Genomic DNA, 11,139 nt, shown 5'->3' with positions numbered 1-11,139 from the left:
TTTCTTGAATCTTCAAAACTGAAATCCTCTGTGAACCTTAAAAAGAGAAACACAGTGGGATTTATCAGACTCAAATCTCTAGGGAAAGAATATGAGTTCTCTCAGGGCAGCATCAGACTGTTTCTCTCCTCAACACAAACCAAATTCTTTTGGTTAAATTTCTAGTACAACAGACACTATTGGTTGGCCCTTCGAATCGATGGTCTGTTGAATGAACACTCTAGGCAACCTCCCCTCAAAAACACAGTTCCACTGTGTTGGACTGCAAGACTTGCCAACTGTCTCTCAGTGCTCACAACCAAAGCCTACAGTATGGGCGCGAAAGACAGGCATTGATCGTCAAACGACAGGCATTGATCGTCAAACTACTGGTCTTGGAGCCTGAGAGAAATTCATGCTCCGGGAAGCCACCTGTACTTACCCTCACCCCTCACTTACCTTAGATGAAAAAGGTCCGGCCTCATCTCCTGATCTTTTAAAGGCCTCCAAATCCAGGGCATCTGGGGATGCAAACCTTTTGACTTCTGGGAAATTAAGTTCCCTAAGGAATATTTTTCTAATTGCTCTCAGTACCTTAGCTTCATTTGCACTGGAAGCTGTGAAATTTGGTCCTACCAACACCATGGAACTACTTTGTCTTTGCCCTTAATATATCTCAAGCACTCTTGCCCTTCACAATAAGGGATCGGGCTTTTGAGAGATATTCTATAGCATATTCTTAAATGAACTAGTAGATGGAATGTGCAGTGAAATGTCCAAACTGGTAGCAGATCTTAAACTCTTTCAAATAATTAAATGCAATGGAGATGCAGATGAACCAAAAAAATGGATATAAGTGAATATTGAAAATTAGCAGATTCATTTCCACATGACCAAAGTCACTGTGATCCACCTGTGGGAAAAAATAACCCAATTATCCATAAGGTTGAGCTCTGATGTCTTTCTCCCCGAATTGATTGTAAGCTCCTAGAGGGTGGGCACTATGTACACCTCGTCTAGACTGTAAGCTTGTTGTTAGAGAAGCAGCGTGGGTTAGTGGAAAGAGTCCGGACTTGGGAGTCAGAGGTCGTGGGTTCTAATCCTGGCTCTGCCACTTGTCTGCTGTGTGACCTTGGGCAAGTCACTTAACTTCTCTGTGCCTCAGTTACCTCATCTGTAAAAATGGGGATTAAAAAATGTGATCCCCATGTGGGACAATCTGATTACCCTGTATCTACCCCAGCGCTTAGAACAGTGCTCAGCACATAGTAAGCGCTTAACAAATACCATAATTATTATTATTATGGGCAGGGAATGTGTTTATTTATTGTTGAACTGGACTCTCCCAAGAGCTCCACACACAGTAAGCACTTAGTAAATATGATTGAATGAATGAATAAACCTATTTTTCTGCATTATACATTAGAATGACTTAGTACAGTGTTCTAAACACCTTTAGTGCTCAAAAAATTTCATTGATTGAATGATTGATTGACTTGGAGCTTTAATCACAACTCAGTGAAGAGATTATTCTCTAATTAGTTTGTCCCAAGAACGCGACATCAGAATTTATTCTTATATTCTCAATCACCAGCCTCTGTGACACAAACAACGGAGAAGTGATCACAGCATAGGTTCTAATCCCGGCTCTGCCACTTCTCTGCTGTGTGACCTTGGGCAAATCACTTCCCTTCTCTGGGCTTCAGTTCCCTCATCTGTAAAATGGGGATTAAGATTGTGAGCACCACATGGGATAGGGACTGGGTCCAACCCGATTTGCTTGAATCCATCCCAGTGTTTAGCACGGTGCCTGGCACATAGTACGTGCTTTACAAATACTGTAATTATTATTATGTTTATTAACATTAGACATCCTCAGGAAGGGGGATAGGAAATGAGACAGAAAAACATAATTTAACATCTATAAAAACTGTAGTACACTGAAACTAGAATACTATGCTTAGCTCTAATTTATGCATCTTCAGAAGGTCCTACTAGAGTTGGAGAGCTTACAGAGGCCAATAGCTTAGTAGATCAGAGGAGTTCAAGATATATCTGTTTTTAAAAAAGGAAAGCTATGAGTTTTACTGTCTTCTATGTCACCTTTAAAATACCTTCCACCTCCTGAATAACTGGTAGTAGACATGAAGTGAAACAATCATTGTGGAATTAACAAAGGTAGGTGGTTTTTGCTTTTATGGCATTTGTTAAGCACTTATCATGTGTCAAGAACTGTTTTAAGTACCGGGGCAAATACAAGTTAATCAGGTTGGACAGAGTCCCTATCCCACAAAGGGTTCACAGTCTAAGTCGGAGGGAGATCAGGTACTGACTCCTCATTTTGCAGTTGAGGGAACTGAGGCACAGGTAATTTAAGTGACTTGCCCATAGTCCTCTGACTTCCAGGCCGGTCCTTTTTCCACTGTACTGTGCTCCTTCCCCTATCAAATTGTACTCTCCCAAGTACATAGTACAATGTTCTGCACACAGTAAGGTCTCAATAAATACCTTTGCTTGATTCCCTTGAACAATCCTCAGGAGAAGGAAACTAATCTTTTGCTTCTATTATACAGTTGTGTGCTGAGGACAAACAGCCCACAACACGTATATCCCAGAGATATCTACAGTAATGTAGCAGACATAAGCAGGATTCTTAAGGCCTACACCTCAAATTTACATCCAATAGCTACAGATAAATCAATTCCCTCTCTGCCCCTTCTTGCCCCAGTGCCCCAGTCTCCATGACCAATTCATGCCTTGCAGCCTGACTTCTGTGCCTGGACAGCAGCAGTGAAAGAGGATGGAATTTCACTACCCAAGCTGCCACTCCTCTCTCCTCTCCAGTCAATGACTCACAGAGGACCACTGAATCTCCTCTTCCCACTCTCTATTGGCTATAACTTTTCCTCTTCTCCTAAATGAGCATGCCTGCACAGAATTGCCAGAGGCAGTTGGGCTCCATTTGCCAAGGAAGAAAGAAGGGAAAATCACAGAGGGAGGGTGGGGAGAAAGTGGGCACTGGGTCAAACCCAGCTGGCTCCCCAACTCTTGGGATCCAGAATCCCAGCCATCAAGACTGCCCCAGCTGGGACTCCAGGAACATTTTCCTGCCCCCCTCCCACTGGCATAGACTTGCAGCTTGAGGGGAACACGTGAGCATTATTTGATCACTAAAAATGTACACTGCAGGCTGAAGTGAGGATGGGAAAATTGGGTGATAGGGAGTATGTTTTGGCTGCAGGGAGATAGAAAAGCCTCTGAGGGGAGGAGATTGAAGGGGATGGAAGGGTGAGGATGGGGGTTATAGATATAGTATAGATTATAGTGTAACTTTTATTTACTTGTAGGGTTTAGGCAATACATCAGGGCTGATTCTGAAATGGAACCTAACTAGTTGCAAATATATCTGTGGGATTACGTGCCCTGTGATATGACCATATAGGGCACAGTCACATTTTCGAGGAGCATATTACTCAGACTATGTGGGATAGTCCTCTATGTTGGATAAGACCTGTAACAGTTCTGATTACCTTGTATATACCCCTGTGCTTAATACAGTGCTTGTCCCTAGTAAGTGCTTAACAAATTCAAATCAATTGGTACATTTATTGAGTGCTTTCTATCCACAGTGCACTGTTCTAACCACTTGGGAAAGTACAGTACAAAAGAATTTGTAGATACGATCCCTGCCCACATGAAGCTTATAATCTAGAATACAAAATCACAATTATTATTTTTGTTGGAAATTATTACAAAAAACTAGACCCACATGTAGGTAAGATGCCATCTGCTTGAAACCAAAGATTGCCAGAGGTCTTAAAAGATGCCTTCTAGCTCTAAGATTTCATGATTTTTGTTTAAGAAGAAACACTTAAAATAATTTTTGCCTTTGAAAGACAATAGTTGAGGGATGGTGTATCAAGGGATGCATGCACTCTTCCCAGAGTTTAGTTTCAGTTTTTGGCATGTAGTGGGTACACAATAAAAAAATGATGTGAATGAATAAAAATGTACATGAGTCAATATTCTGATGGATTTTTCACAGAAGACTCTGGACAAAGAATAGAAGCAGTTGGAAACAGAGAAGAAAGAAGGAAACGAAGCAGGAGACAAGGGAGAAAAGAAGAATAAGAAAAAAAATCTATAAGAAAAAGTGAAAAAAATACACGAGAGACTTCCCCTGAGCTACAAAGGGTTAGAACAGAAATGAAAAAACAACATAAAGAAAACACACTTGTGATTCCAGGAGGAGTAAAGTGAGGAGTACCTGACACACTATCCAGTTTGGCCAGTCGTTAGATCCATTAAGACATGGGGAGATGGAATATCTTGAGTGCGTGTACTGCCCTGGGCAGCATCCCCAAGTGGAGAGTGATCGGCCATGACAACTGACCTGGCTGCACCAGTTCCTGCAAGTCCTGCAAGAGGTCTTCCCCAATTCAAAATGATTTTGAGCGTCTACCTGTCCTATCGTGTTGGAGAGGGGCAGGGGATTAGATCACTGATCATCTCTGGAATTTTGGAGGCCTGGGGAGTTCTGGGAAAGGATTCTGCTCTCAGTGCACAATACCGTGGAAAGGGAGAGGTGGAAATGTTGGCATAAGAAGACTCCTTGAATCATCTTATATAAATTTAGTTCTCTTAATCACTGACTGCAGATAATTTCTTCATACAATGCTTATGGATAACAAATTTCTTTCTTGAATAAGAAAATTAGAAGAGCTGAAACAGAATAATCCATTTAGAGGTGGTCACCCTGTCAATATGCTAATTCTGCTAAACTCTACCCTGCTCCTTACTCTCTGGAAGCCATACTGCCAACTCATCTTCCTTGGGCTTTTTCTCATTTCTGAGCTAAAGTTCTTCCTTCTCTCCATGCCTGGATCTCTCAGCCCCAGTCCATCTACCAAACCACATTCCTTCTCACCTCTGAAGCCTTTCTTAATGTATATCTCACTCAAGGGACACTCTTCCCGATCACACTTCGCCATCAGTCACCCTCTTACTCATGTCTCTCCCTCAACCGCCTGAGGAATCCGGTGTAAATCTCTTCATATGACTTCCATTGTATTGACTTGCTTACTTTATATTTTTATGCCCTACTCCTTCTCTACATCCTCTCCCTCCTAAAAATGCGTGTGGGGACTCTTCTGAGGAGATGGGCAGGTGAAGGAATGTGCAGGAGCAAACGGAAGGGGAAGGGCATTTGTTTTGCCTTTACGGACCATTGGGTAGGGAATTAGATACTAGATCTCAACTAACAGATCTGGTCCTAAAGGATGATCTGTACACTGAGTTCTCACATGCTTGTCCAGAAACTTCAGTCAGGCACCTTATCCACATTATCACTTAGTCTCTGAGCCCTATGTGGGTCGTGGACTGCGACCAACCTGATTATCTTTTAACTACCCCAGCACTTAGTAGGGTGCCTGGCACATAGAAACTGCTCAACCAATATCATCATCATTACCGTCATTATTGTTATCATCATCACCACATCCTGACCACCCACTGTCCCTAAATCAGGAACTTTCTCCCTCTCTGTTTCTCCCTCACATCCCACATCAGAGCCTGACACCCAGAAGTCACTCACCTAGTTGGGACGACTCTCCCTCTGTGCTGAGCTATGGAGGGCTTATTGTCTCGCTTCATGGTGGGACCCTCCCGGGGCAGCACTTATAGAAGAAAGAGAGCATGAGCTCATCTCTCTCCAGGGCTCCCATTATTGTGTCATTTGCTGCTGCTGTGACACTAACTGCAGTGGGAGTTTGGGATATCTCTAAAGAAAGAATAACTTCATTCTCATTTGGCAATCCTCCTCTAAACCAGCCATAAGGATGATGCTAATAACTGAACAATTAACTTGGAGTGTCAGGCTGGGAGTAAAATCTTTTGAGGCTTGATTGGAAATGCCCACTGAGAGTTGGGATTGTCATGGAAATCTAGAGATGGAAGAGATATTAATAGGTCATTTGTTCTAGCCCCCTGCCTCTAAGAAGGCACATCACTAGCCACCTACAGAAGATGATTTTCCACAGTTTCATTCATATTATCTTGGTCAGGGAGGTGTCTGTGAAGCTGGAAGAGACTTAAGGGTTTGAAGAGTGATAGAGTCCAACTTATGCTATTGCTCACTTATATCTCATAATTGAATTGAATATAATTCAATTGGAATGGAGGGAAAAACCTGTCTTAGAACAGGTTGTTGGGAGGTTGGATTCAATTTCAGAACATAGGATCATGGGTCAAACCCTCTAGCCTATGAGCTCCTTGTGGGCAGGGAACATGTCTACAACTCTACTGTATTTTTCTCTCCCAGGTGCCTAGTAAAGTGCTCAGCACAGGGAAAGTTTGATGAATGCCTTTGTTGGATTGTGGATTTATTGAAGGTACCTCCATCCTGTCAGAGGAAGGGAGAACCATGAATTGAATGCTGATAAAAGTTTCTGATGCAAACCAAGGGTTTTCTGTTATTCCACTGCACTCAGAAATGAGTATACCCTCTTTCTTCTTAGCCAGCACAGTGATGCTTAGACCACTTAAATGATGGCCCAGTGAATGCTGGTTTCATATGACACCTCAGCCTAGAAAATCAGTCAGTCAACAACATTTATAGAGCCCTTAGAGTGTGAATAATAATAACTAATAATAATTATAATTATGGTACTTGTTAAGCACTTACTCTGTGCCAAGTACTGTTCTAAGCACTGGGGTAGATTCAAGGCAATAGCTGTCCCACATGAGGCTCACAGTTTTAATCCCCATTTTACAGATGAGGTAACTGAGGCAGAGAGAAGTTAAGTGACTTGCCCAAGGTCGCACAGCAGACAAGTGGCGGAACTGGAATTAGAATCCACGTCCTCTGACTCACAAGCCTGCTCTTGCCACTAGGACCTGCTATCTCTTAGTATAGTGAAGACCACTATACTAAGCCTGGAGGAGAGCATAGTAGAATTGGTAGGCACAGTTCCTGTCCTGAAAGAGCTTAAAGTCTGCTGGAGAAGACTGACACTAAAATAAATTACAGGGAAAAGGAAGCAGTAGAGTACAGAGATACGTACATACCCGATCCTGGAGTGGGTTGTGAGAACCTAAGTGCTTAGAGGCCACAGAATTGTGGAAGTGGAAGACGGGAGGGGACATAGAGTGTAGGGCATCTTTGGATCAAAGGTCTAAAAGTCACCAAGCAAAGATTCCAAGGAAAATCCAGATGTCAGTCTAAAGTAAGTAGAGCTGACTTTTACTCTGTGGCTTTTCCATGGACTCTAGGTCCAGAGGGGCAGATTTAGGGAAATGAGAATATTTCCTCACAGGGTTGTGACCTCTGGGCTTCGTGAAATGGATGAAAGAAGGGAGAGTTGTGCAAGTCTAGAGAGGGAGAGGGGTCATGGAGACATCCAGGTGGAATCGATGAAGACTTCTCCAGCTAGATCATTTTACAAAGTTATTTTTGAGTCTGAAATCTCCCTATCTAGAAATATTCCTACTGAGCAATTGCAAGACCCAGGTAGCCCCAGACAAAGGAGACGGTGGACAGAAATGCCATCCAAAGAGAATGTCCTATGATTATTCTGAAAGCAACACCACCATTGACTCATGCCTCAACTGATCTTAGATCATTCTATCTTTACTTTCTTATTTCTAGCTCACCATCAACATCTCCTGGCATTAGCTCAAAGATTCTTAGAAATGCACTTACATTGTTCTATCAATAGTATTTTTTGAGTGCTTACCGTGTGTACAACATGGTTACAAAGTACTTGGGAGAGTACAACAGAGTTGGTGAATATGTTCTCTGCCTACAGTGACCTTACAATATAGAAGCAGAGACCGACATTGATATAATTAAACGTTGTGGACATGTGTATAAGTCCTGTGGGTCTGAGGGTGGGGTGAATATCAAGTGTCCAAAGTTTACACAACTAAGTGCAAAGATGAGGCAGAAGGGAGAGGAAGTTGAGGAAAAGAGGGCTTAAATGGGGGAGACCACTTGGAGGAGATATAACCTTAATAAGGTTTTGAAGGTGGGGAGAGTGGTGGTCTGGCATGTAAGGAGGGGAAGGGAGTTCCTGGGCATAGGGAGGATGTGGGAAAAGGATCAATGGCTAAATAGAGATTGAGGCACAGTGAGCAAGCTGGGGCTGGAGGAGTGAAGTGTGTGGGCTGGGTTGTAGTAGATCAGTTAGGTAAGGTCGGAGAGTGTGAGCTGATTAAGTGCTTTAAAGCTAACGGTAAGGAGTTGGTCAGGCAACCACTGGAGGTTCTTGAGGAGTGGGGAGATGTGGACTAAGCATTTTTTAATGAAAAAAGATCTGGGCAGCCGAATGAAGTATGGACTGGAGTGAGGAGAGACAGAAGGTGGGGGAGGTCAGTGAGGAAGCAGATGCAGAGTCAAGGCAGGATAGGATAAGTGCTTGGATCAGTAGAGTAGCAGTTTGGATGAAGAGGAAAGGGTGGATTTTAGTGCTATTGCGAAGGTGGACTCAATAGGAGTTAGCGACAGACTGAGTTTGTGGGTTGAATGAGAGAGATGAGTCAAGGATAATGTCAAGGTTCCAGGCTTGTGAGTCAGGGAAGATGGGAAAGTCAGGAGGAGGACAATGTTTGGGTGGGAAGACGAGAAGTTGTGCCTTTGACATATTCATTCATTCACAACTCTAGCCCTGCTGGAGACCTCGACATTCTAAACATTGAGAAGCCTTCATGCTGTCACTGATCAAGTCCTTCCAGGGGCTGGAGCAGAGGCCTCTGGGAACCCCAGTGTCATGGATGTGAAGTGATGTGGACCCTCACCCAGAACCCTGAATCCACAGACCCCCTTTTCACTCTCACCCTTCCATCCAAATGCACTATGGTTCCTTCTATTTTCTCCACAAACCTCGCAAACAGAATTGTCCTTGCTGCTGCTGACACAGCCCCTCCCACCAGTGCCAAGGTAAAGACCCAGGCTGCATAACTTGGGATGGGGTAAGAGCAGTCTCCAGAGGCAGAAGAGAAGGAGGAGGGGGAGAGGGTGGATCAGAGCCTCTGATTTTCATCCTTGCGCCCCCATCTCCTCTGAGCCCTCCCTCCTCCCCACAACCTCGCCACCACTGCCACCTGCTTTTACTGTTCGTTGCCCGGGTTGACCATGACATTTAAAATTTCAGCCTTTGGAGGAAGGACTGCCAGTTATGGAAGGGGCTAGGGCCATGACCATGATAGCAGCAATGAGGGCCACTTTTAGGGACACCTTCCCTCCCCACTAAATATAATAAGGTAGAGGGCCGTATGGAGGAAGCGGGGAAACAGAGCCTTGAGCCCAGGGTGCAGGAGAGTGTCCAGGGAACACATGGGAACAGAGAAGCCTAGACAGAGGAGGATGGACATGGCCTGGGAGTCAGAAGGTCATGGGTTCTAATGTCGGCTCTGCCACTTGTCTGCTGTGTGACCTTGGGCAAGTCACTTTACTTCTCTGTGCCTCAGTTACCACAGTTGTAAAATGGGGATTGAGACTGTGAGCCCCACGTGGGACAGGGACTGTGTCCATCCCAATTTGTTTGCATCTATCCCAGTGTTTAGTACATTGTCTGGTACATAGTAAGCGCTTAATACCATAATTATTATTACTATGGACGGGAAAGGTAGGGGGCTGAGATCAGGCTACAGGAGAGTGTCCAGGGACTACGTGGTAATGGAGAAGACTGGACTAAGGAAGATGAGTTGGGGTGACAGAGGACTGAGACCAGGGTGCAAGAGAGGGTCCAGCAAGAGAGTTGGATGAGGGGTGGGGGGAGGCAGAGGGGCCAGGGTCGTGGGACAGGAGAGAGTCTAGGAAGTACACAGAAACAAAGGAGCCTGGACTAAAGATACTGGGATGGACCTATGTCTCTGGTGATGTCGTAAAGCAGAAATACCAACTGCCTTGTCTTGGAGGAGAAGTGATTTCTGACCCGCTGATGGGGAAGCAGCCTTTCATAGATCCCCAAACACTCTGTACTGAAAATGAGAAGAAGAGTCCAAAACACAGAAAATGGTGACAACAAAATAGGATAGCTGTTACAGTGATGAGCTCCTACACATTTAGCAGCAGGACAATGGGATGCACCAGACACAGAAGGAAGGGATAGAGAGTAAGGAATGGGCAATGGCAGGGAAGAGGGCCAGGAGGAAAGAGGAAGTGGTCCCTTTTACCCAAATGATGCTCAACAACTGTAGGATGTCTTCTCCCACCCAATCAGGGAGTGGCTTCTAGACAAGCATGGCGTGGCATAGAGAATGGCACATTCCATATGAGGAATAATACAGAAGGAGTGAAGATATCCAACTCAATTCTGGCTCTGAACGTTCAAGATGTCTGTTCGCTGGAGAAGCAGTGTAGGCTAATGGAAAGAACACAGACCTGGGATTCAAGGGACGTGGGTTCTAAGCCTGGCTCTGTCACTTGCCTGCTGTGTGAACTCAGAAAAGTCACTTAACTTCTCTGTGCCTCAGTTTCCTCCTCTGCAAACTGGGGATGAAATATCTCTTCTCTTTCTCCCTTCATCTCTGAGCCCTGTGTGGGCTTGATCTGAATGTCTTGTACCTATGCCATCTTCTAGTACAGGCTGGGTACATAGTAAGTACTTAACAGATGTATGTTATTATCATTATTATTATTGTTATTAATAATGATTAACTGGCTCTCAGAGGAGATTATCCAAAACCCCTAGAGAGGCTGTTCCGGTAATGGCCTTCTCTAATTAATTTTCACAGAGGATCTAAGGACCGAGTATTAGGCAGTGAAAAGTGTACTGGTTATCAACCCGTATGTATAAGAGAATATTTGAGGGCATGCAAGAGCCCGTGAAGCTGGGGATCATTGTTTATGAGAACCAGGGGGCACAGAAAGGCAAAACACAAACCTAGAAATATGCCAGGATCATACAGATTCAAGGCATCCTGAACCACATACATCATAAACACAACCCCCCCACTGATGCAGTAAAAGGAAACAAAGCAGGTGATGAGGAGGAGGATGGCCTGGGTGGCTCTATACTCGGGAGAGGATTTGGGGGAAAGGCTGGTGCTGTGGATGTGTTGGACTTGCTTGTGGTGTCGGTGTAGCACCATTACCATGTAGCCACTGGCCCAGCTCATGAGACCGACAAAGATGGCATCACAGAGAGTTAAAGCATTTGC

General features: G+C 44.3%; 1 pseudogene; it reads right to left on the bottom strand.

Annotated features, from left to right (window-relative positions):
* On the bottom strand, nt 10,759-11,139 carry ORNANAV1R-PS3228 (vomeronasal 1 receptor ornAnaV1R-ps3228 pseudogene; annotated as a pseudogene).

Source organism: Ornithorhynchus anatinus, chromosome X5 (assembly GCF_004115215.2).
Source record: "Ornithorhynchus anatinus isolate Pmale09 chromosome X5, mOrnAna1.pri.v4, whole genome shotgun sequence".
Classification (NCBI taxonomy): domain Eukaryota; kingdom Metazoa; phylum Chordata; class Mammalia; order Monotremata; family Ornithorhynchidae; genus Ornithorhynchus; species Ornithorhynchus anatinus.
This window is presented reverse-complemented; position numbering and strand designations above follow the sequence as displayed.